Source organism: Oncorhynchus keta, chromosome 22, assembly GCF_023373465.1.
Source record: "Oncorhynchus keta strain PuntledgeMale-10-30-2019 chromosome 22, Oket_V2, whole genome shotgun sequence".
NCBI classification, from domain to species: domain Eukaryota; kingdom Metazoa; phylum Chordata; class Actinopteri; order Salmoniformes; family Salmonidae; genus Oncorhynchus; species Oncorhynchus keta.
In genome coordinates, this window is record NC_068442.1 from 36,386,382 (window position 1) to 36,412,995 (window position 26,614).

General features: G+C 46.0%; 1 long non-coding RNA gene across 1 annotated transcript; it reads left to right on the top strand.

Moving 5' to 3' along the window:
• Positions 1 to 672: 672 nt before the first annotated feature.
• LOC118374752 (uncharacterized) lies at positions 673 to 7,877 on the top strand. Its single transcript, XR_004823661.2, has 3 exons — positions 673 to 815; positions 1,124 to 1,174; positions 7,263 to 7,877. It is a non-coding gene; the product is annotated as an uncharacterized LOC118374752 (long non-coding RNA).
• The last annotated feature ends 18,737 nt before the right edge of the window (positions 7,878 to 26,614 follow it).

Genomic DNA, 26,614 nt, shown 5'->3' on the forward strand with positions numbered 1-26,614 from the left:
GGCAGGGCTCTATGCTGACCTTTTTAACAAGGAGCCTCAGTAAACATTTTTTGGAGTACAATGAAAAATATAAAGCTAGAATCCTTCATTTTTATAAGCACACCGGTGCTCCTAAAAATAAATAAAAATCCAGATTGCAGCAAAATATTTAGGCGCATATGCAAGTAAAATGGTCGCACTGTAGAGCCCTGCTCATTGGTACAGTATGTTACAGATGATTTCCCCCCAAAACTTTGGAGGTTTAGGTGAGTGGTTTGTCTGTCTCTGTGCTCGGCATTTACTCAAAGTGACATGCTACTGTCTTACTATTACTACTCGGAGCCTCCTAGGGAAATGAAGTACCTCCCCACACAGCAGCCATTATACAGTGCAGTAGAAACACAAGCCTGGGTAGTGTAAAGTGTCAGGGAGGAGCGGAGGGGAAGGGGTATAGTTTACACAGAGCAGGGATAAGAGGAAGACACATGGTGGGATTAAAGACATTTGTCGTTTTAAGAAACTTCCTTATTTCTTTTACATACAGTAAATATTGGAATTCTGTTCTAATGAACTTGTGATAAAACACCTGTTGAGATCATTTTAAGGCACTGAAGTAGGTAATGGATTATCACTCTGAAAAATCTGTATATGAAAGATGTATTTATATTGATTGTCTTCTTGGGAAAAGGGGCAGTGGAGCTGCTCTCCCTGAGCATTTGTCCCGTCTGTGTTCAGAGTGAGGTCCTGGAGAAGCAGTGTGGTCTCAGTCAGATAGATGGTACCGTGGTTTCCCCATCGCCGAAACCAACACAGACCGAGCAACACCAAGAAGCCTTGTGAGTCAACTCTCATTCAGACTTCTATGTAGGCCTATTCATGTGATTCATAACATGTCAAGGTATAGTTTATTATAGAAAGAATACTAAGTTATTGTCTCATGACAAATATTTTGTTTAGTTGGTTTTTGCAATTGGAGGTTTGTTTTCTACATCATTGCATTTGTGGCAGCACTTACGTATCTGATTTGATGTAATATATGAAGCACATTCACTGTTTCAACCTTTATCCTGTACAGTGCTACTGCTCCATGCAGGCCTACTACTTCTAACAGGCCCTCTCTGTGACCATTTGTTCTATCCCTCAGACCCCCTAGTTCTGGGACCACAGCGAGTGCTGGCGAGGCTACCCAAAACAAGTGAGTAGAACAGTTCACTCTAACCAGTGGTTCCCAAACATATTTGTCCTGTCACTCATCAAAATCCTATGGAATTTTCCTGTCACCCACTAAGTAAATACTTCCAATGTTTCCAGTGGAATAAGCCGCATCCCGCACCATTGAGAGTCGAGTCCCAAAACAAGATTTGAGAACACTGCATTGGATAATCTTAGGAAACTCACACTTTCACCATTGGCAATTATGTCTGTCTGGAGGAATTGATAACAGTAATTTACATTTACATTTACATTTAAGTCATTTAGCAGACGCTCTTATCCAGAGCGACTTACAAATTGGTGCAAACACCTATGACAACCAGTGGAACAGCCACTTGCATCTAAATCTTGTTGGGGGGGGAGAAGGGGGGGTGAGAAGGATTACTTACCCTTACTTACCCTATCCTAGGTATTCCTTGAAGAGGTGGGGTTTCAGGTGTCTCCTCTAGGGGACTTAACCCCTCCTCCCTCTTTACCTTTGGAGGTCATGACCTGAAACAGAGAGAACGCTACAAGGACAAATATCATGGCATCTCTATCTAAACTTAAACAGATTATGGCACTGTAACCCCCTAATGCTGTTGACCTTTTCTTTATTGAAGCCTGGCTGTTTTCTGTGCCTTGCAGGGAGGGAGGACGTGATTTCTAGGTGTTAAATGGCCCAGTAAGCTTCCCTCTGTCTCTCTGGAGCCTTGGAGAGTACTGTTTGGTGGTGGGTGTTTGGTTCACGTCACAGAAATTTCTTTTGTGACCAACTTTTTATTTAGTTTTGTTCTTTTTCTTTTTCAGAGGGGGGTTACAGGTATTCCCATCCCACCCTGCAACCAAAGCTGTTTATCTGTCCCACTCCCACCCATCCATCCCGAGTCTCCCCTTAGATTCCCCCCATCTCTGTCCCTCTCGCTTCGCGTTCCTAGGAAACTATGCAGTTTTTAGTTTTTTTTACGTGTTATTTCTTACATTGGTACCCCAGGTCATCTTAGGTTTCATTACATACAGTCGAGAAAATCTACTGAATATAAGAGCAGCGTCAACTCACCATCGGTACAACCAAGAATATGACTTTCGCGAAGCGGATCCTGTGTTCTGCCTTTCACCCAGGACAACGGAATGGATCCCAGCCGGCGACCCCAACAAATTACTTCGTAAAAGAAGGAAACGAAGCGGTCTTCTGGTCAGACTCCGGAGACGGGCACATCGCGCACCACTCCCTAGCATATTTCTCGCCAATGTCCAGTCTCTTGACAACAAGGTTGATGAAATCCGAGCAAGGGTAGCATTCCAGAGGGACATCAGGGACTGTAACGTTCTTTGCTTCACGGAAACATGGCTAACTCGAGACTCTGTCGGTGCAGCCAGCTGGTTTCTCCACGCATCACGCCGACAGAAACAAACATCTTTCTGGTAAGAAGAGGGGCGGGGGCGTATGCTTTATGGTTAACGAGACGTGGTGTGGTCACAATATACAGGAACTCAAGTCCTTCTGTTCACCTGATTTAGAATTCCTCACAATCAAATGTCGACCGCATTATCTACCAAGGGAATTCTCTTCGATTATAATCACAGCCGTATATATTCCCCCCAAGCAGACACATCGATGGCTCTGAACAAACTTTATTTGACTCTTTGCAAACTGGAATCCACATATCCTGAGGCTGCATTTATTGTAGCTGGGGATTTTAACAAGGCTAATCTGAAAACAAGACTCCCTAAATTGTATCAGCATATCGATTGCACAACCAGGGCTGGCAACCTTGGATCATTGCTATTCTAACTTCCGCGACGCATATAAGGCCCTCCCCCGCTCTCCTTTCGGAAAAGCTGACCACGACTCCATTTTGTTGCTCCCTGCATACAGACAAAAACTAAAACAAGAAGCTCCCGCACTGAGGTCTGTTCAATGCTGTCCGACCAATCTGATTCCACACTCCAAGACTGCTTCCATCACGTGGACTGGGATATATTTCGTATTGCGTCAAACAACAACATTGACGAATACGCTGATTCGGTGAGCGAGTTCATTAGAACGTGCGTTGAAGATGTCGTTCCCATAGCAACGATTAAAACATTCCCAAACCAGAAACCGTGGATTGATGGCAGCATTCGCGTGAAACTGAAAGCGCGAACCACTGCTTTTAATGACCGAATACAAACAGTGTAGCTATTCCCTCCGCAAGGCAATCAAACAAGCTAAGCGTCAATATAGAGACAAAGTAGAATCGCAATTCAACGGCTCAGACACAAGAGGTATGTGGCAGGGTCTACAGTCAATCACGGATTACAAAAAGAAAACCAGCCCAGTCACGGACCAGGATGTCTTGCTCCCAGGCAGACTAAATAACTTTTTTGCCCGCTTTGAGGACAATACAGTGTCACTGACACGGCCCGCAACCAAAACATGCAGACTCTCCTTCACTGCAGCCGAGGAGAGTAAAACTTTTAAACGTGTTAACCCTTGCAAGGCTGCAGGCCCAGACGGCATCCCCAGCCGCGCCCTCGGAGCAGACCAGCTGGCTCGTGTGTTTACGGACATATTCAATCAATCTCTATCCCAGTCTGCTGTTCCCACATGCTTCAAGAGGGCCACCATTGTTCCTGTTCCCAAGAAAGCTAAGGTAACTGAACTAAACGACTACCGCCCCGTAGCACTCCCTTCCGTCATCATGAAGTGCTTTGAGAGACTAGTCAAGGACCATATCACCTCCACCCTACCTGACACCCTAGACCCACTCCAATTTGCTTACCGCCCAAATAGGTCCACAGACGATGCAATCTCAACCACACCGCACACTGCCCTAACCCATCTGGACAAGAGGAATATCTATGTGAGAATGCTGTTCATCGACTACAGCTCAGCATTTAACACCATAGTACCCTCCAAACTCGTCATCAAGCTCGAGACCCTGGGTCTCGACCCCGCCCTGTGCAACTGGGTACTGGACTTCCTGACGGGCCGCCCCCAGGTGGTGAGGGTAGGTAACAACATCTCCACCCCGCTGATCCTCAACACTGGGGCCCCACAAGGGTGCGTTCTGAGCCCTCTCCTGTACTCTCTGTTCACCCACGACTGCGTGGCCACGCACGCCTCCAACTCAATCATCAAGTTTGCGGACGACACAACAGTGGTAGGCTTGATTACCAACAACGACGTGACGGCCTACAGGGAGGAGGTGAGGGCCCTCGGAGTGTGGTGGCAGGAAAATAACCTCACACTCAACGTCAACAAAACTAAGGAGATGATTGTGGACTTCAGGAAACAGCAGAGGGAACACCCCCTATCCACATCGATGGAACAGTAGTGGAGAGGGTAGTAAGTTTTAAGTTCCTCAGCGTACACATCACAGACAAACTGAATTGGTCCACTCACACTGACAGCATCGTGAAGAAGGTGCAGCAGCGCCTCTTCAACCTCAGGAGGCTGAAGAAATTCGGCTTGTCACCAAAAACACTCAAACTTCTACAGATGCACAATCGAGAGCATCCTGTTGGATGGATCACCGCCTGGTACGGCAACTGCTCCGCCCATAACCGTAAGGCTCTCCAGAGGGTAGTGAGGTCTGCACAACGCATCACAGGGGGCAAACTACCTGCCCTCCAGGACACCAACACCACCCGATGTCACAGGAAGGCCATAAAGATCATCAAGGACGACAACCACCCGAGCCACTGCCTGTTCACCCCGCTATCATCCAGAATGCAAGGTCAGTACAGGTGCATCAAAGCTGGGACTGAGAGACTGAAAGAAGCTGTTTATCTCAAGGCCATCAGACTGTTAAAAAGCCACCACTAACATTGAGTGGCTGCTGCCAACACACAGACTCAACTCCAGCCACTTTAATAATGGGAATTGATGGGAATTGATGTAAAATATATCACTTGCCACTTTAAACAATGCTACTTAATATAATGTTTACATACCCTTCATTATTTATCTCATATGTATACGTATATACTGTACTCAATACCATCTACTGCATCTTGCCTATGCTGCTCTGTACCATCACTCATTCATGTATCTTTATGTACATATTCTTTATCCCTTTACACTTGTGTGTATCAAGGTAGTCGTTTTGGAATTGTTAGCTAGATTACTCGTTGGTTATTACTGCATTGTCGGAACTAGAAGCATTTCGCTACACTCGCATTAACATCTGCTAACCATGTGTATGTGACAAATAAAATTTGATTTGATCAGATGCACCCCCCTCCCCTTTGTACCACTCCTTCCAGGTGGGAAGAAAGCACCAAAAGTCTAAATCAATTCATATAACTGGTTTGTATGTGTGGGGCTTTAGCTGAGATTGTTCTTTACAGAGTAAAATATATTTGTCCAGGCCTCAAAGAGAAAGGGGGATACCTAGTCAGTTGCATAAGTGAATGCATTCAACTGAAATGTGTTTTTGCATGTTACCCAATCAAAGACTAGCTGTTGCTGTCGATAATTGCAATGGTATAACTTCTAATAGTAACTGTATCCACTGGTTAAATGGGAGAGAGTGAGGTGGTTGCCATCTTAGAGTCAACATTTGTTTTGCATCAGTAGTGCCTGCCAGCAGTGATCTTCTCTGATTGATTGAGAGATTCAAGGGGCTATCATTGTTAAGTTCGATAATAGATGGAAAGCATTGAATATTTATATAATAATTTTGCAACTTTGACTGCAGGGCACTGTCACATCATATGAAGGAATGTGCCTACCTGATTTAGGGGACACAGTAAACAGTTGGGAGTTGGGGCCAATTTCATCAAAACATTTACTTGGTGTTAAATATAGTCTGTGAACAAACTTAGTGTATAAATTGATGGTTCAGATTAGGGGATGCCAAGGTCATACTTTTCCATATTCTGTTTCAGTTAAAGCGTCACAGCCATTTTGATTTATCACCACTTTCTATGCGTGTACATATCCCCTCTGGTTTTTTGTCAAGCCCTAGACTGCAGAGGCGTTGGTCCTTCTGTAGCTCAGTTGGTAGAGCATGGCGCTTGTAACGCCAGGGTAGTGGGTTCGATCCCCGGGACCACCCATACGTAGAATGTATGCACACATGACTGTAAGTCGCTTTGGATAAAAGCGTCTGCTAAATGGCATATATTATTATTATATTATATTATTATTAACGCTTGCTAAAGGACAGGGTTTTCAAAGCTTCAGCTTCAAAGCTTGGCTTGTGAATTGGAGGGGGTGTATTGGGGGTGTATTGAGCAATGTTGCACTTTTTTTCTATTTCAGTCAAGGGAGGACCTCTACACAGAGCTCCATGTTGTAAATACTCAGCTGTGTGGACTCCGGCCTGGCATGGGCTGAGTGTCTATCTGCTGCTGCTGGGCCTCCTTGGTAACCTTCTGACTGACTGATCTCTCCCAGTGCACCACTGAGGGAGGGAGTCTCTCTCTCTCACCTGCTGCCTCGATTTCTGAATGCTTGTCTATGAAAATCCAAATGACATTTACTCCTGAGGCGCTGACCTGTTGCACCCTCTACAACCACTGTGATTATTATTTGACCCAGTTGGTCAACTATGAAAGTTTTTAAATCTTGAAGAACGATCTAGCCTTAAAGGCCATGTACTATTATAGTCTCCACCGGCACAGCCAGAAGAGGATTGGCCACCCCTCGGAGACTGGTTCCTCTCTAGGTTTCTTCGTAGGTTCATGCCTTTCAAGGGAATTTTTCCTAGCCACCGAGCTTCTACATGTGCATTACTGTCTCTTTGGGGTTTTAGACTGGGTTTCTGTATGGGTACTTGGTGACATCTGCTGATGTAAAAAGGGCTTTATAAATACATGTGATTGATTGATAGTCCTCCCTACTTGGGCTGGGTCTCAAAATGTCTCCTTACTCTCCCTGGTTTCCATTTTTTCATCATCCACGCTTAAGTGTGAGAACCGGACGGGGGAAAGCAAATACGTCCATTTAGGCTTCAACTTTCCTTTTCTGTCAGATCAGTGCAGATAAAGTGAAGAGGAAATTAAAAGGAAGCCACATTAGACGATTGGGATGCACCCAGGGTCATGGTCAGTAACCGTTAACCCCCCTGGTGTTTGTTTTGTTTCTCTCTTTCTATTCACAGAGCTTGGTTTCTATTGCTCCCTGCTGTTCTGTGTCTGTGGATGTAAAGCGGAAGGTATGTGTCTCTCCTGTCCCCTCACACAAACTCTCCTGTCCCCTCACACAAACTCTCCTGTCCCCTCACACAAGCTCTCCTGTCCCCTCACACAAACTCTCCTGTCCCCTCACACAAACTCTCCTGTCCCCTCACACAAACTCTCCTGTCCCCTCACACAAACTCTCCTGTCTCCTCACACAAACTACTGTCATTGAGCAGACGCTCGATTTACAATCAGTGCATTAATCTTAAAATAGCTAGGTGAGACAACATCAAAGATGTGAACACATATTTTTATGACCTAATGATTAATTGTTATCTAAGAGGATGTTTGTTTCAGTATAAATTAGGCCAGACATTCTACCATTCGTCAGTGTTCAGTCTATTTAGAGAATCCTGGATTATGGTTCAAAATGTTCAAAAAGCTCTACAACAAAAAATGTGGAATATGATTATAGCTAATGGCATGGCAACAAAGAAACTTTCTACACACACACACATAGTGACTCTAAACCGCAGGACGGCCTCAGCTTTCATAGGAAAACCATTACTTTCCATTCCAGATTATAGTTAGTGTTCACAGCAGATTTCCAGCTTGTTTTGCTGAAACTTCCTTTTCATTTTTGTAGAGTCGTGTTTCCTCAAAGGAACTGCCTGTAGAGGTGGTTGATGCTTTCAATGATAACTACAGTATGTATCTGGACGTTGTCCACTGAGGTTTAGTAATTATACACTAGTCCTGCCCCTCAGGACCCAGGTTACCTGCTACCTGCCAAGCCTTACCCAGGTTACCTGCTACCTGCCAAACCTTACCCAGGTTACCTGCTACCTGCCAAGCCTTCCCCAGGTTACCTGCTACCTGCCAAGCCTTACCCAGGTTACCTGCTACCTGCCAAGCCTTCCCATCATCTCCTCATTCAAATGGGCAACTGAAAGGTCACTTATTTGAATCCCCAAGCCGACAAGGTGAAAGGGGAGAGTTTGGGATCTGCAAAAAACACATTTTCAAATCACACATTAGTATTAATACACACTTGTACATGTGCGAAATAGGACAATTATAAACACCCATCTAATTATTATGATTATTCTCTCCTGCTATTCCCTCTGCTGTACTGATAAAACGTCTACCTGTAATCTTTCCACAGATTGTGTCACGTACGGTGCATTCGGAAACTATTCAGACCCCTTGATTTTTTTTCTCCACATTTTGTTACATTACAGCCTTATTCTAAAATTGAGGGAAAACATTTTTTCAATCTACACACAATAACCCATAATGACAAAGCAAAAACAGGTTTAGACATTTTAGCAAATGTATTAGAAGCAGTGCAGTAGTATCTAACAATTCACAACAATACACTAATCTAAAAGTAAAAGAATGGAATTAAGAAATATATAAATATTAGGACGTGCAATGTCAGTGGCATTGACTAATACAGTTGAATAGAATGCAGTATATACATATGAGATGAGTAAAATCAGTATGTAAACATTAAAGTGACTAGTGTTCCATTATTTAAAAAGTGGCCAGTGATTCCATGTCAATATAGGGCAGCAGCCTCTGAGGGGCAAGGTTGAGTAGCAAGGTTGAGTAGCCGGGTGGTATCCGGCTAGTGATGGCTATTTAAGTCTGAGGACCTTGAGATAGACACTGTTTTTCAGTCACTCTGTCCAAGCTTTGGAATGATGGTCCCAAAGATGAGCCCCTTCGTTTTGTTGACATTGAGAGAGATGTTATTTTCCTGACCCCACTCTGCCAGGGCCCTCACCTCCTCGTAGTCTGTTTTGTCATTGTTGGTAATCAGGCCTACTACTGTTGTGTCGTCTGCAAACTTGATGATTGAGTTGGGGACCCACCCTTGTGAAGCCCCTGTGTTGAGGATCAGCGATGTAGAGGTGTTTCCCACCTTCACCACTAGGGTGCGGCCCGTCAGGAAGTCCAGGACCCAGTTGCACAGGGTGTGGTTCAGACCCAAGGCCCCAAGCAATGATAAGCTTGAAGGATGCTATGGTGTTAAAGGCTGAGCTATAGTCAATGAACATCATTCTGACATAGGTATTCCTCTTGTTCAGGTGGGATAGGGCCGTGTGCAGTGCAATGGCGATTGCATCGTCTGATCTATTGTGGCGTTAAGCAAATTGAAGTGGGTCTAGGGTGTCGGGTAAGGTAGAGGTGATATGATCCTAAACTCGTCTCTCAAAGCACTTCATGATGACAAAGGTGAGTGCTATGGGGCAATAGTCATTTAGTTCAGTTACTTTTGCTTTCTTGGGTACAGGAACAATGGTGGACATGTTGAAGCAAGTGGGGACAGCAGACTGGGATAGTCCTTGGGAGCGGGCTGCATCGATGGCACAGTGTTATCTTCAAAACGGGCAAAGAATGTGTTTAGCTTGTCTGGGAGCAACACGTCGGTGTCCGCGTGGTGGTTGGTTTTCTCTTTGTAATCTGTGATTGTCTGTAGACCCTGACAAATATGTATTTTGTCTGAGCCGTTGAATTGCAACTCCACTTTGTCTCTGTACTGACGTTTGGCTTGTTTGATTGCCTTACGGAGAGAATAACTACACTGTTTGTATGCGACCATATTCCCAGTCACCTTGACATGGTTAAATGCAATGGTTCACACTTTCAATTTTGCGTGAATGCTGCCATCTATCCACGGTTTCTGGTTTGGGTAGGTTTAATAGTCACCGTTGGAACAACATCCCCTATACACTTCCTGATGAACTCAGTCACTGTGTCCGTGTAAGCATCAATGTTATTCTCAGAGGCTACCCAGAACATATCAAAGTTCACGTGATCAAAACAGTCTTGAAGTATGTATTCCAATTAGTCAGACCAGCGTTGAGTAGAACTTAGCACGGGTACTTCCTGTTTGAGTTTCTGCCTATAGGAAGGAAGGAGCAGAATTGAGTCGTGATCTGATTTGCCGAAGGGAGGGTGGGGGATGGCCTTGTAGGCATCTCGAAAAGGCGAGTAGCAATGATCTAGTGTTGTCCCTAAATGAGTACTACAGTCAATATGTTGATAGAACTTAGGTAGTGTTTTCCTCAAATTTGCTTTGTTAAAATCCCCTGCAAAAATAAATGTGGCCTCAGGATATGTGGTTTCCAGTTTGCATAAAATCCAGTGTAGTTCCTTGAGAGCGGTCGATGTATCGGCTTGAGGGGGAATATACACGGCTGTGACTATAACCAAAGAGAATTCTCCTAGGAGGTAATACGGTCGGCATTTGATTGAGGTATTCTAGGTCGGGTGAACAAAAGGACTTGAGTTCATGTACGTTATCACAATCACACCATGAATAGTTAATTATGAAGTATACACCCCCGCCTTTCTTCTTCCCGGAGAGTTATTTATTCCTGTCTGCGTGATGAACTGAACCCAGCTGGCTGTATGGACAGGGACAGTATATCCCGAGAGAGCCATGATTCTGTGAAACAGAGTATATTACAGTCCCTAATGGCTCTCTGGAAGGAGATCCTCGCCCTGAGCTTGTCTACTTTATTGTCCAGAGACTGAACAATAGCGAGTAATATAGTCCACTCCGAATACCTCTTCTCTGCCGGCTGTCACGCCTTGGTCATTGTATTTTGTGTTTTCGTTATATATTTGGTCAGGCCAGGGTGTGACATGGGTTTATGTTATTGTATTTTCGTATTGGGATTTGTAGTATTTGGGATCGCGGCTGATTAGGGGTGTTGTATAGGCTTGGCTGCCTGAGGCGGTCAGGTGATTCTCGTTGTCTCTGATTGGGAACCGTATTTAGGTAGCCTGGTTTCGCTTTGTATTTCGTGGGTGATTGTTCCTGTCTCTGTGTAGTTTCACCAGATAGGCTGTAATTAGGTTTCACGTTCCGTTTGTTGTTTTGTATTTTGTATCGTTATTTCATGTGTCACTTTTTCTATTAAAGTCATGAGTAACCACCACGCTGCATTTCGGTCCGACTCTCTTTCTACAAACGAAGAACGACGTTACACCGGCAGTGACTTGGAGCAACCTCTGGGATAAGTTCAATTGCCCTGGGGGTACGAACAAAGGATCAAATTGTTGTATTCCTGGTCGTAATGCTGGTGAGTTACCGCCGCTCTGATATGTAAAAAAAAAAAAAAAAAACGTTATGGGCTGATACTGTAAGAAATAACAAACAAAAAATAATATTGCAAAGTTGCTTAGGAGCTAGAAGCAGAGATGCCATGTCTGCTTCACCGTAGGGAGGGTGCCAGGTTTCCTCTTGACGTGACGCTTGGCATTCAGGCCAAAGTGTATCTTGACTCTGTCAATCACCATATTCTTATCGGCAGACTCAGTAGCCTCGGTTTTTCTAATGACTGCCTTGCCTGGTTCACCAACTACTTTGCAGACAGAGTTCAGTGTGTCAAATCGGAGGGCATGCTGTCCGGTCCTCTGGCAGTCTCTATGGGGGTGCCACAGGGTTCAATTCTCAGGCCAACTCCTTTCTCTGTATATATCAATGATGTTGCTCTTGCTGCGGGCGATTCCCTGATCCACCTCTATGTAGACGACACCATTCTGTATACTTCCGGCCCATCCTTGGACACTGTGCTATCTAACCTCCAAATGAGCTTCAATGCCATACAACTCTCCTTCCGTGGCCTCCAATTGCTCTTAAACGCTAGTAAAACCAAATGCATGCTTTTCAACCGTTCGCTGCCTGCACCCGCACGCCCGACTAGCATCACCACCCTGGATGGTTCCGACCTAGAATATGTGAACATCTCTAAGTACCTTGGCTGTCTGGCTTGACTGTAAACTCTCCTTCCAGACTCATATCAAACATCTCCAATCTAAAATCAAATCGAGAGTCGGCTTTCTATTCCGCAACAAAGCCTCCTTCACTCACGCCGCCAAACTTACCCTAGTAAAACTGACTATCCTACTGATCCTCGACTTCGGCGATGTCATCTACAAAATAGCTTCCAAGACTCTACTCAGCAAACTGGATGCAGTTTATCACAGTGCCATCCGTTTTGTTACTAAAGCACCTTATACCACCCACCACTGCGACTTGTATGCTCTAGTCGGCTGGCCCTCGCTACATATTCGTCGCCAGACCCACTGGCTCCAGGTCATCTACAAGTCCATGCTAGGTAAAGCTCCGCCTTATCTCAGTTCACTGGTCACGATGGCAATACCCACACGTAGCACATGCCCCAGCAGGTGTATCTCACTGATCATCCCTAAAGCCAACACCTCATCTCCCTCACCAACTTCAAACATCTGCTATCTGAGCAGCTAACCGATCGCTGCAGCTGTACATAGTCTATTGGTAAATAGCCCACCCAATTTTACCTACCTCATCCCCATACTTTTTATATTTATTTACTTTTCTGCTCTTTTGCACACCAGTATCTCTACCTGTACATGACCATCTGATCATTTATCACTCCAGTGTTAATCTGCAAAATTAATTATTCGCCTACCTCCTCATGCCTTTTGCACACAATGTATATAGACTCTTTTTTTTTCCTACTGTGTTATTGACTTGTTAATTGTTTACTCCATGTGTAACTCTGTGTTGTCTGTTCACACTGCTATGCTTTATCTTGGCCAGGTCACAGTTGTAAATGAGAACTTGTTCTCAACTAGCCTACCTAGTTAAATAAAGGTGAAATAAAAAAATTAAAAAATGGTCTTACAGTCCTTTAGGTGACTTTTGGCAAATTCCAAGCGGGCTTTCATGTGCCTTTTACAGAAGAGTGGCTTCCGTCTGGCCACTCTACCATAAAGGCCTGATTGGTGGAGTGCTGCAGAGATGGTTGTCCTTCTGGAAACTTCTCCCATCTCAACAGAGGAACTCAGGAGCCCTGTCAGAGTGACCATTGTGTTGTTGGTCACCTCCCTGACCAAGGCCCTTCTCCCCAGATTGCTCAGTTTGGCCGGGCGGCCAGCTCTAGAAAGAGTTTAGGTGGTTCCAATCTTCTTACATTTAAGAATGATGAGGTCACTGTGTTCTTGGGACCTTCAATGCTGCAGATGTTTTGGTAGCCTTCCTCAGATCTGTGCCTCGACACAATCCTGTCTCGGAGCTCTACGGACAATTCCTTTTTGCTCTGAAATGCACTGTGAACTGAGAGAACTTATATAGACAGGTGTGTGCCTTTCCAAATCATGTTCAATCAATTTGATTTACCACAGGTACTCCAAGGTGGGCATTAATTAAGGATGATTGATGGCAACAGAGCTCAATTTCGAGGATCAAAATAATGGGTCTGAATACTTATGTAAATAAGGCATCTTTTTATTTTTAGTACATTTGAAAAAGTCAACCTGTTTTTGCTTTGTCATTATGGGGTATTGTGTGTAGATTGATGAGGAAAATGTTTTATTTAATCCATTTAAAAATAAGGCTGTAACATAACTACAGTAAATGTGGAAAAAGGGAATGGGTCTGAATACTTTCGGAATAAAATGTAGATCTTATTTGTACTGTTTTTTTAAAACTGCTTTTTCGGCATTCTGTACCATTGATAAATCAACCAGTACTGTACACAGCTGACTGATTTACAGCACCAGGGGTGAGGGACTGCTGAAGCCCAGGTTATAGTATCCTCTACAGTTGTGTGGTTTGTTTGTTTCCAGGATTTCAAAGAACAGATTATCCACCACATTGCTACCGTTTTCCTCATCGGGTTCTCGTACTGTGCCAACTATGTGCACGTTGGCACTCAGGTGATGCTAGTTCACTATTCCTCAGACTTCCTCCTAGAGGTAGGAGATCAGTCTCAGCTTACAAGTCTCACACAAATCATACACACAGTAAACTAAAGTCAAGTAAAATAGGAATACAATAATTATTCTTATCATACATGCTCAAGCTAATTTGGCATTACCATTTTCCCACAGACTGTTTTGATGGGTTGTGTGGTTATTTAAGCAACGTTCTTGGCTGACATGGAGGTCACTGTAAACTTGATTTAAATACAGGGATTGTTTATTCACATAACATCCTCCATCTTATTTTGACCATGAATGTCTCTATTTTCATAGCAATCAAACACATTTGGTTTTAAGTAGCAATTTTTTTGTGGAAAGCAAAACTCGTCTTGGGGTAAACTTCTCTTACCTCTCTCAAGAGACTTTCAGCTCTGAAATACGACTCCTATTGTCACATTTATTCCTAAAAGTGTTTTTAAACAAACTCCGTAAAGTCTAGTATTGCCTTGATGTTATCTCATAATAAACATTGTCTCTAGCATCTAGGCCTGATGAAATATGTGTGGCTTGTGGTGAGGATCCAGGCATGAAGAATAACTCCTTTAGAAGCAGTCAATGGGAGACATTGGAACAGAAGGGGACAAGGTGTCAGGTAGCCTAGCGGTTAAGAGTGTTGGGCCAGTAAGGTTGCTGGTTTGAATCCCCAAGCCGACTTGGTAACAAATATTCCAATGTGCCCTTGAGCAAGGTACTTAACCCTAATTACTCCTGTAAGTCGCTCTGGATAAAAGCGTAAATAGCTCAAATGTAAATGTGTAATGTATGTTAGAGAAAACCACTACACTTGTCCATCAGAGAGTAGGAACTGGGAGCTCATACAATATCATCCCTGTACTGTACATTACTATTTGCTCAACCACTGTGCTATATTAATAAACCCAGATGATGTTGTATATGGCCAATATACCATAGCTAAGGGCTGTGTCCAGGCAATCTGAGTTGCAGTCCTAAGCCGTGGTATATTGGCTATATACACCATTGACATTGACTAGTGGTCTTCCCTGGCCGGTGAGACTGGAGGCTTTTTCACAAATTGGCGCAACAATTTATTAGGAGTGTATTATGAAGGTCAAGTCTAATAAAAGTAGTAATAAGATTACTCAGGGTCCATTTTATAGTCATTTTATAGATTGTTTACAGTTGAAGTTGAAAGTTTACATACACTTAGGTTGGAGTCATTAAAACGTGTTTTTCAACCACTCCACACATTTCTTGTTAACAAACTATAGTTTTGGCAAGTCGGGTTAGGACATCTACTTTGTGCACAAGTAATTTTTCCAACAATTGTTTACAGACAGTTTATTTTACTCATAACTCACTGTATCACAATTCCTGTGGGTCAGAGGTTTACATACACTAAGTTGACTGTGCCTTTAAATAGCTTGAAAATTCCAGAAAATTATGTCATGGCTTTATAAGCTTCTGATAGGGTAATTGACATCATCTGAGTCAATCCCAACCGTGAAGCATCGTGGTGGCAGCATCATATTGTGGGGGTGCTTTGCTGCATGACGGACTGGTGCACTTCACAAAATAGATGGTATCATGAGGGAGGAAAATTATGTGGATATGTTGAAGCAACATCTCAAGACATCAGTCAGGACCCCAAGCATACTTCCAAAGTTGTGACAAAATGGCTTAAGGACAACAAAGTCAAGGTATTGGAGTGGCCATCACAGAGCCCTGACCTCAATCCTATAGAACATTTGTGGGCAGAACTGAGAAAGCGTGTGCGAGCAAGGATGGCTACTAACCTGACTCAGTTACACCAGCTCTGTCAGGAGGAATGGGCCACATTTCACCCAACTTATTGTGGAATCTTGTGGAAGGCTACCCGAAATGTTTGACCCAATTTAAATCAAATCAAATCAATTTATATAGCCCTTTGTACATCAGCTGATATCTCAAAGTGCTGTACAGAAACCCAGCCTAAAACCCCAAACAGTAAGCAATGCAGGTGTAGAAGCACGGTGGCTAGGAAAAACTCTCTAGAAAGGCCAAAACCTAGGAAGAAACCTAGAGAGGAACCAGGCTATGTGGGGTGGCCAGTCCTCTTCTGGCTGTGCCGGGTGGAGATTATAACAGAACATGGCCAAGATGCTCAAATGTTCATAAATGACCAGCATGGTCAAGTAATAATAATCACAGTAGTTGTCGAGGGTGCAGCAAGTCAGCACCTCAGGACTAAATGTCAGTTGGCTTTTCATAGCCGATCATTAAGAGTATCCCTACCACTCCTGCTGTCTCTAGAGAGTTGAAAACAGCAGGTCTGGGACAGGTAGTACTTCCAGTGAACAGGTCAGGATTCCATTGCCACAAGCAGAACAGTTGAAACTGGAGCAGCAGCACGGCGAGGTGGACTGGGGACAGCAAAGAGTCATCATGCCAGGTAGTCCTGAGGCATGATCCTAGGGCTCAGGTCCTCCGAGAGAGAAAAATAGCATTAGAGAGAGCATACTTAAATTCACACAGGACACCGGATAAGACAGGAGAAGTACTCCAGATATAACAAACTGACCCTAGCCCCCGACACATAAACTACTGCAGCATAAATACTGGAGGCTGAGATAGGAGGGGTCAGGAGACACTGTGGCCTCATCCGATGATACCCCCAAACAGGAAGGATATCTTCAACCACCAACTTACCATCCTGAGACAAGGCAGAGTATAGCCCACAAAGATCTCCGCCACGGCACAACCCAAGGGGGGCGCCAACCCAGACAGGAAGATCACATCAGTGACTCAACCCACTCAAGTGACGCTCCCCTCCTAGGGACGGCATGAAAGAGCACCAGTAAGCCAGTGACTCAGCCCCTGTAATAGGGTTAGAGCCGGAGAATACCAGTGGAAAGAGGGAAACCGAACCAGGCAGAGACCAGCAAGGGCGGTTCGTTGCTCCAGAGCCTTTCCGTTCACATTCACACTCCTGGGCCAGACTACACTCAATAATAGGACCTACTGAAGAGATGAGTCTTCAATAAAGACTTAAAGGTTGAGACCGAGTCTACGTCTCTCACATGGGTAGGCAGACCATTCCATAAAAATGGAGCTCTATAGGAGAAAGCCATGCCTCCAGCTGTTTGCTTAGAAATTCTAGGGACAATTAGGAGGCCTGCGTCTTGTGACCGTAGCGTACGTGTAGGTATGTACGGCAGGACCAAATCAGAGAGATGGTTAGGAGCAAGCCCATGTAATGCTTTGTAGGTTAGCAGTAGGTTAGCAGTTAAACATTTTAAAGGCAATGCTACAAAATACTAATTGCGTGTATGTGAACTTATGACTCACTGGGAATGTGATGAAAGGAATAAAAGCTGAAATAAATAATTCTCTCTAGTATTATTCTGACATTTCACATTCTCAAAATAAAGTGGTGATCCTAACTGACCTAAGACAGGGAATTTTTACTATGATTAAATATCAGGAATTGTGAAAAACTGAGTTTAAATGTATTTGGCTGTCACGCCCTGAACATAGAGAGCCCTTGGTTCTTTCTCTATGGTGAAGTAGGTCAGGGCGTGACTAGGTGGTGTTCTAGTATGTCTATTTCTATGTTGGTGCTAATATGGTTACCAATTAGAGGCAGCCGTTTATCGTTGCCTCTGATTGGGGATCATATTTAGGTAGCCATTTTCCCACCTGTGTTTTGTGGGATATTGTTTTGTGTTTGTGCACCACTACTGTTCAAGTTTAGTTATTGGTTTAAAGTTTCAACGTAATAAAGATGTGGAACTTCAATCACGAATGCGCATTGATCCACTCATTAAGACGATCGTGACATTGGCTAAGGTGTATGTCAACTTTAGACTTCGACTGTACATGTGTAAATCAAATGTAGGCCTCAATGCAAATATTCCATTGCTTCTGATGTATGCACATCTCAACTGTGTTCAACAGTGTTGGATCCTGCCTAGCCATCTGTCTCAAGAGGACCACAATGGAAATAGGTCCCAGACATTATTGTGTTATCCTCCATGATTTTATTCATGTGCATGTATGCTTTTTTTTTTAAATGGTCTAATTAATGAACTAAACTAAAGTCAGAATAGAGTACATAGTTTATACTGTAAATCAGATGGATGTGTTCAGAAGTAGGGTGGCAGGTAGCCTAGCAGGTAGAACATTGGGCTAGTAACCGAAAGGTCACTGGTTTGAATACCTGAGCCATCTGGGGGTAAAAAAATCTGTTGATGTATTCTTGAGCAAGGCTCTTAACCCTAATTTGCTCCAGTGGTGCCATACTACTATGGCTGAACCTATAAAACAACACATTTCACTACACCTATCTGGTCTGTGACAATTAAACATCTATCATGTAGGAAATGTTCAAATCAAATCAAATTCTATTTGTCACATACACATGGTTAGCAGATGTTAATGCGAGTGTAGCGAAATGCTTGTGCTTCTAGTTCCGACAATGCAGTGATAACCAACAAGTAATCTAACTAACAATTCCAAAACTACTGTCTTATACACAGTGTAAGGGGATAAAGAATATGTACATAAGGATATATGAATGAGTGATGGTACAGAGCAGCATGGTATCGAGTACAGTATATACATATGAGATGAGTATGTAGACAAAGTAAACAAAGTGGCATAGTTAAAGTGGCTAGTGATACATGTATTACATAAGGATGCAGTCGATGATGTAGAGTACAGTATATACGTATGCGTATGAGATGAATAATGTAGGGTAAGTAACATTATATAAGGTAGCTGTCATGTATTGTCATGTTATGTCTTGTTCCTGTTCTTTCTCTTCTCTTCGTTTCCCCCTGCTGGTCGTTTTAGGTTACCTTCTCTTCCTCTATCTCTCTCTTTCCCTATGGTCCCTTTCCTTCTCCCAGCTGTCCCTCATTCTCCTCTAACGACCTTGTTTACTCTCTCACACCTGTTCCCTCTTTTCCCTCTGATTAGGTCTCTATTTCTCTCTCTGTTTCTGCTTCTGTCTTTGTCGGATTCTCGTTTGCTTCGCCCTTGTTCTGTCCTGTCGTAATCTGCCTCTGCATTAGATGCTGCGTTTGATCAGGTGCCTCTGTCCTCTACGGCCCGCGCCTACCCGGAGGGACCTGCAGTCAGTTGCCGCTAGCCCTGCTATTCTCCTCTACTACTAGAAGGGGACTAGTCAACCGATACATCTGAAGAGGATTTATGTTTTCCCTGTGTTTGAACATTAAAAGACTCTGTTTCTGTTAAACCGCTTTTGGGTCCTCACTCACCTGCATAACAGAAGAATCCGACCAAGAATGGACCCAGCGACTTTGGATCCTCTCCACTCAGCTGTCGAGATCCAGGGAGCGATGCTAGGCAGACACGAGCAGGAATTGTCTGTTGCTCGACATGCCGTTGAGACCCTGGCTGCCCAAGTCTCCGACCTCTCGAAACATATTCACCATCTCCGCCTCGATCCACCGGATACTTCCAGGGCTTCCGAGTCTCCGGAGCCCAGAATTAATAACCCGCCGTGTTACTCTGGGGAGCCCACTGAATGCCGCTCGTTTCTCACCCAGTGTGATATTGTGTTTTCTCTCCAGTCCAACACGTACTCCAGGGGCACAGCTCGTATCGCCTACGTCATATCTCTCCTTACTGGACGGGCTCGTGAGTGGGGCACGGCAATCTGGGAGGCGAGGGCTGAGTGTACTAACCAGTATCAGAACTTTAAGGAGGAGATGATACGGGTTTTTTGATCGTTCTGTTTTTTGGGAAGAAGCTTCCAGGGCCCTGTCTTCCCTATGTCAAGGTAATCGATCCATAACTGATTACTCTATAGAGTTTCGCACTCTTGCTGCCTCCAGTGACTGGAACGAGCCGGCTTTGCTCGCTCGTTTTCTGGAGGGTCTCCGCGCGGAGGTAAAGGATGAGATTCTCTCCCAGGAGGTTCCTTCCAGCGTGGATTCCTTGATTGAACTCACTATTCGCATAGAACGACGGGTTGATCTTCGTCACCGAGCTCGTGGAAGGGAGCTCGCGTTATCCGTTGCCCCTCTCTCCGCATCACTACCATCTTCCCCCACTGGCTCAGGTGCTGAGCCTATGCAGCTGGGGGGTATTCGCATCTCGACTAAGGAGAGGGAACGGAGAATCACCAACCGCCTCTGTCTCTATTGCGGTTCCGCTGGTCATTTTGTCATTTCATGTCCAGTAAAAGGCCAGTGCTCATCAGTAAGCGGAGGGCTACTGGTGAGCGCAACTACTCAGGTCTCTCCTTCTAGATCCTGTACTACCTTGACGGTCCATCTACGCTGGACCGGTTCGGCAGCTTCCTGCAGTGCCTTGATAGACTCTGGGGCGGAGGGCTGTTTTATGGACGAAGCCTGGGCTCGGGAACATGACATTCCTCTCAGACAGTTAGGGGAGTCCACGGCCTTGTTCGCCTTGGATGGTAGTCCTCTCCCCAGGATTCAGTGTGAAACGCTACCTTTAACCCTCACTGTCTCTGGTAATCATAGCGAAACCATTTCTTTTTTAATTTTTCGTTCACCTTTTACACCTGTTGTTTTGGGCCATCCCTGGCTAGTGTGTCATAATCCTTCTATTAATTGGTCTAGTAATTCTATCCTCTCCTGGAACGTCTCTTGTCATGTGATGTGTTTAATGTCTGCTATCCCTCCTGTTTCCTCTGTCCCTTCTTCACAGGAGGAGCCTGGTGATTTGACAGGGGTGCCGGAGGAATATCACGATCTGCGCACGGTGTTCAGTCGGTCCAGGGCCACCTCCCTTCCTCCGCACCGGTCGTATGATTGTAGTATTGATCTCCTTCCGGGTACCACTCCCCCCCGGGGTAGACTATACTCTCTGTCGGCTCCCGAACGTAAGGCTCTCGAAGATTATTTGTCTGTAGCTCTCGATGCCGGTACCGTAGTCCCTTCCTCCTCTCCCGCCGGAGCGGGGTTTTTCTTTGTTAAGAAAAAAGACGGGACCCTACGCCCCTGCGTGGATTATCGAGGGCTGAATGACATAACGGTTAAGAATCGTTATCCGCTTCCCCTTATGTCTTCAGCCTTCGAGATCCTGCAGGGAGCCAGGTTTTTCACTAAGTTGGACCTTCGTAACGCTTACCATCTCGTGCGCATCAGGGAGGGGGACGAGTGGAAAATGGCGTTTAACACTCCGTTAGGGCACTTTGAATACCGGGTTCTGCCGTTCGGCCTCGCTAACGCTCCAGCTGTCTTTCAGGCATTAGTGAATGATGTACTGAGAGACATGCTGAACATCTTTGTTTTCGTTTACCTTGACGATATCCTGATTTTTTTCACCGTCACTCCAGATTCATGTTCAGCACGTTCGACGTGTCCTCCAGCGCCTTTTAGAGAATTGTCTTTATGTGAAGGCTGAGAAGTGCGCTTTTCATGTCTCCTCCGTCACATTTCTCGGTTCTGTTATTTCCGCTGAAGGCATTAAGATGGATCCCGCTAAGGTCCAAGCTGTCAGCGATTGGCCCGTCCCTAAGTCACGTGTCGAGTTGCAGCGCTTTCTCGGCTTCGCGAATTTCTATCGTCGTTTCATCCGTAATTTCGGTCAGGTGGCAGCTCCTCTCACAGCCCTTACTTCTGTCAAGACGTGCTTTAAGTGGTCCGTTTCCGCCCAGGGAGCTTTTGATCTCCTCAAAGAGCGTTTTACATCCGCACCTATCCTTGTTACACCTGACGTCACTAGACAGTTCATTGTCGAGGTTGACGCGTCAGAGGTGGGCGTGGGAGCCATTCTTTCCCAGCGCCCCCATTCTGACAACAAGGTCCACCCTTGCGCGTATTTTTCTCATCGCCTGTCGCCGTCGGAACGTAACTATGATGTGGGAAACCGCGAACTGCTCGCCATCCGCTTAGCCCTAGGCGAATGGCGACAGTGGTTGGAGGGGGCGACCGTTCCTTTTGTCATTTGGACTGACCATAGGAACATTGAGTACATCTGTTCGGCCAAACGACTTAATGCGCTTCAGGCTCGTTGGGCGTTGTTTTTCGCTCGTTTCGAGTTTGTTATTTCTTATCGTCCGGGCTCTAAGAACACCAAGCCTGATGCTTTATCCCGTCTCTTCAGTTCTTCAGTAGCCTCCACCGACCCCGAGGGGATTTTCCCTGAGGGGCGTGTTGTCGGGTTGACTGTCTGGGGAATTGAGAGGCAGGTAAAGCAAGCACTCACTCACACTCCGTCGCCGCGCGCTTGTCCTAGGAACCTTCTTTTCGTTCCCGTTCCTACTCGTCTGGCCGTTCTTCAGTGGGCTCACTCTGCCAAGTTAGCCGGCCACCCCGGCGTTCGGGGTACGCTTGCTTCTATTCGCCAGCGTTTTTGGTGGCCCACTCAGGAGCGTGACACGCGTCGTTTCGTGGCTGCTTGTTCGGACTGCGCGCAGACTAAGTCCGGTAACTCTCCTCCTGCCGGCCGTCTCAGACCGCTTTCCATTCCCTCTCGACCGTGGTCTCACATCGCCTTAGACTTTATTACCGGTCTGCCTTCGTCAGCGGGGAAGACTGTTATTCTTTTTTTTATTTTTTTTTATTCTAACGGTTGTCGATAGGTTCTCTAAGGCGGCTCATTTTATTCCCCTCGCTAAGCTTCCTTCTGCTAAAGAGACGGCACAAATCATCATTGAGAATGTTTTCAGAATTCATGGCCTTCCGTCAGACGCCGTTTCGGACAGGGGTCCGCAATTCACGTCTCAATTTTGGAGGGAGTTTTGCCGTTTGATTGGGGCTTCCGTCAGTCTCTCTTCCGGTTTTCACCCCCAGTCTAACGGTCAAGCAGAACGGGCCAATCAGACTATTGGTCGTATCTTACGCAGTCTTTCCTTTCGTAACCCTGCGTCTTGGGCAGAACAGCTCCCCTGGGCAGAATACGCTCACAACTCGCTTCCTTCGTCTGCGACCGGGCTATCTCCTTTTCAGAGTAGCCTCGGGTACCAGCCTCCTCTGTTCTCGTCCCAGCTCGCCGAGTCCAGCGTTCCCTCCGCTCAGGCTTTTGTCCAACGTTGTGAGCGCACCTGGAAGAGGGTCAGGTCTGCACTTTGCCGTTATAGGGCGCAGACTGTGAGAGCCGCTAATAAGCGTAGGACTAAGAGTCCTAGATATTGTCGCGGTCAGAGAGTGTGGCTCTCCACTCGTAACCTTCCCCTTATGACAGCTTCTCGCAAGTTGACCCCGCGGTTCATTGGTCCGTTCCGTATTTCTCAGGTCATTAATCCTGTCGCAGTGCGACTTCTTCTTCCGCGACATCTTCGTCGCGTCCACCCGGTCTTCCATGTCTCCTGTGTCAAGCACTTTCTTCGCGCCCCGTTCGTCCCCCCATCCTTGTCGAGGGCGCACCTATCTACAGGGTCCGGAAGATTTTGGACATGCGTTCTCGGGGCCGTGGTCATCAGTACCTAGTGGATTGGGAGGGGTACGGTCCTGAGGAAAGGAGTTGGGTTCCATCTCGGGACGTGCTGGACCGTTCGCTGATCGATGATTTCCTCCGTTGCCGCCAGGTTTCCTCCTCGAGTGCGCCAGGAGGCGCTCGGTGAGTGGGGGGGTACTGTCACGTATTGTCATGTTATGTCTTGTTCCTGTTCTTTCTCTTCTCTTCGTTTCCCCCTGCTGGTCGTTTTAGGTTACCTTCTCTTCCTCTATCTCTCTCTTTCTCTATGGTCCCTTTCCTTCTCCCAGCTGTCCCTCATTCTCCTCTAACGACCTTGTTTACTCTCTCACACCTGTTCCCTCTTTTCCCTCTGATTAGGTCTCTATTTCTCTCTCTGTTTCTGCTTCTGTCTTTGTCGGATTCTCGTTTGCTTCGCCCTTGTTCTGTCCTGTCGTAATCTGCCTCTGCATTAGATGCTGCGTTTGATCAGGTGCCTCTGTCCTCTACGGCCCGCGCCTACCCGGAGGGACCTGCAGTCAGTTGCCGCTAGCCCTGCTATTCTCCTCTACTACTAGAAGGGGACTAGTCAACCGATACATCTGAAGAGGATTTATGTTTTCCCTGTGTTTGAACATTAAAAGACTCTGTGTCTGTTAAACCGCTTTTGGGTCCTCACTCACCTGCATAACAGTAGCATTGTTTAAAGTGGCTAGTGATATATTTACATAATTTCCCATCAATCCCATTATTAAAGTGGCTGGAGTTGGGTCAGTGTCAATGACAGTGTGTTGGCAGCAGCCACTCAATGTTAGTGGTGGCTGTTTAACAGTCTGATGGCCTTGAGATAGAAGCTGTTTTTCAGTCTCTCGGTCCCAGCTTTGATGCACCTGTACTGACCTCGCCTTCTGGATGATAGCGGGGTGAACAGGCAGTGGTTCGGGTGGTTGATGTCCTTGATGATCTTTATGGCCTTCCTGTAACATCGGGTGGTGTAGGTGTCCTGGAGGGCAGGTAGTTTGCCCCCTGGTGATGCGTTGTGCAGACCTCACTACCCTCTGGAGAGCCTTACGGTTGAGGGTGGAGCAGTTGCCGTACCAGGCGGTGATACAGCCCGCCAGGATGCTCTCGATTGTGCATCTGGAGAAGTTTGTGAGTGCTTTTGGTGACAAGCCGAATTTCTTCAGCCTCCTGAGGTTGAAGAGGCGCTGCTGCGCCTTCTTCACGACGCTGTCAGTGTGAGTGGACCAATTCAGTTTGTCTGTGATGTGTATGCCGAGGAACTTAAAACTTGCTACCCTCTCCACTACTGTTCCATCGATGTGGATAGGGGGGTGGTCCCTCTGCTGTTTCCTGAAGTCCACAATCATCTCCTTAGTTTTGTTGACGTTGAGTGTGAGGTTATTTTCCTGACACCACACTCCGAGGGCCCTCACCTCCTCCCTGTAGGCCGTCTCGTCGTTGTTGGTAATCAAGCCTACCACTGTTGTGTCTTCCGCAAACTTGATGATTGAGTTGGAGGCGTGCGTGGCCACGCAGTCGTGGGTGAACAGGGAGTACAGGAGAGGGCTCAGAACGCACCCTTGTGGGGCCCCAGTGTTGAGGATCAGCGGGGTGGAGATGTTGATGCCTACCCTCACCACCTGGGGGTGGCCCGTCAGGAAGTCCAGTACCCAGTTGCACAGGGCGGGGTCGAGACCCAGGGTCTCGAGCTTGATGACGAGCTTGGAGGGTACTATGGTGTTGAATGCCGAGCTGTAGTCGATGAACAGCATTCTCACATAGGTATTCCTCTTGTCCAGGTGGGTTAGGGCAGTGTGCAGTGTGGTTGAGATTGCATCGTCTGTGGACCTATTTGGGCGGTAAGCAAATTGGAGTGGGTCTAGGGTGTCAGGTAGGGTGGAGGTGATATGGTCTGAATTAGTCTCTCAAAGCACTTCATGATGACGGAAGTGAGTGCTACAGGGAGGTAGTCGTTTAGCTCAGTTACCTTAGCTTTCTTGGGAACAGGAACAATGGTGGCCCTCTTGAAGCATGTGGGAACAGCAGACTGGTATAGGGATTGATTGAATATGTCCGTAAACACACCGGCCAGCTGGTCTGCGCATGCTCTGAGGGCGCGGCTGGGGATGCCGTCTGGGCCTGCAGCCTTGCGAGGGTTAACACGTTTAAATGTCTTACTCACCTCGGCTGCAGTGAAGGAGAGACCGCATGTTTTCGTTGCAGGCCGTGTCAGTGGCACTGTATTGTCCTCAAAGCGGGCAAAAAAGTTATTTAGTCTGCCTGGGAGCAAGACATCCTGGTCCGTGACTGGGCTGGGTTTCATCTTGTAGTCCGTGATTGACTGTAGACCCTGCCACATGCCTCTTGTGTCTGAGCCATTGAATTGAGATTCCACTTTGTCTCTGTACTGACGCTTAGCTTGTTTAATAGCCTTGCGGAGGGAATAGCTGCATTTTTATATTCGGACATGTTACCAGACACCTTGCCCTGATTAAAAGCAGTGGTTCGCGCTTTCAGTTTCACGCGAATGCTGCCATCAATCCACGGTTTCTGGTTAGGGAATGTTTTTATCGTTGCTATGGGAACGACATCTTCGACTGCACGTTCTAATGAACTCGCACACCGAATCAGCGTATTCGTCAATATTTTTATCTGACGCAATACGAAACATGTCCCAGTCCACGTGATGGAAGCAGTCTTGGAGTGTGGAGTCAGCTTGGTCGGACCAGCGTTGGACAGACCTCAGCGTGGGAGCCTCTTGTTTTAGTTTCTGCCTGTAGGCAGGGATCAGCAAAATGGAGTCGTCGTCAGCTTTTCCGAAAGGGGGGCGGGGCAGGGCCTTATATGCGTTGCGGAAGTTAGAGTAACAATGATCCAAGGTTTTACCACCCCTGGTTGCGCAATCGATATGCTGATTAAATTTAGGGAGTCTTGTTTTCAGATTAGCTTTGTTAAAATCCCCAGCTACAATGAATGCAGCCTCCGGATAAATGGTTTCCAGTTTGCAAAGAGTTAAATAAAGTTTGTTCAGAGCCATCGATGTGTCTGCTTGGGGGGGGGGGTATATACGGCTGTGATTATAATCGAAGAGAATTCTCTTGGAAGATAATGAGGTCTACATTTGATTGTGAGGAATTCTAAATCAGGTGAACAGAAGGATTTGAGTTCCTGTATGTTTCCTTCATCACACCATGTCTCGTTAGTCATGAGGCATACGCCCCCGCCCCTCTTCTTACCA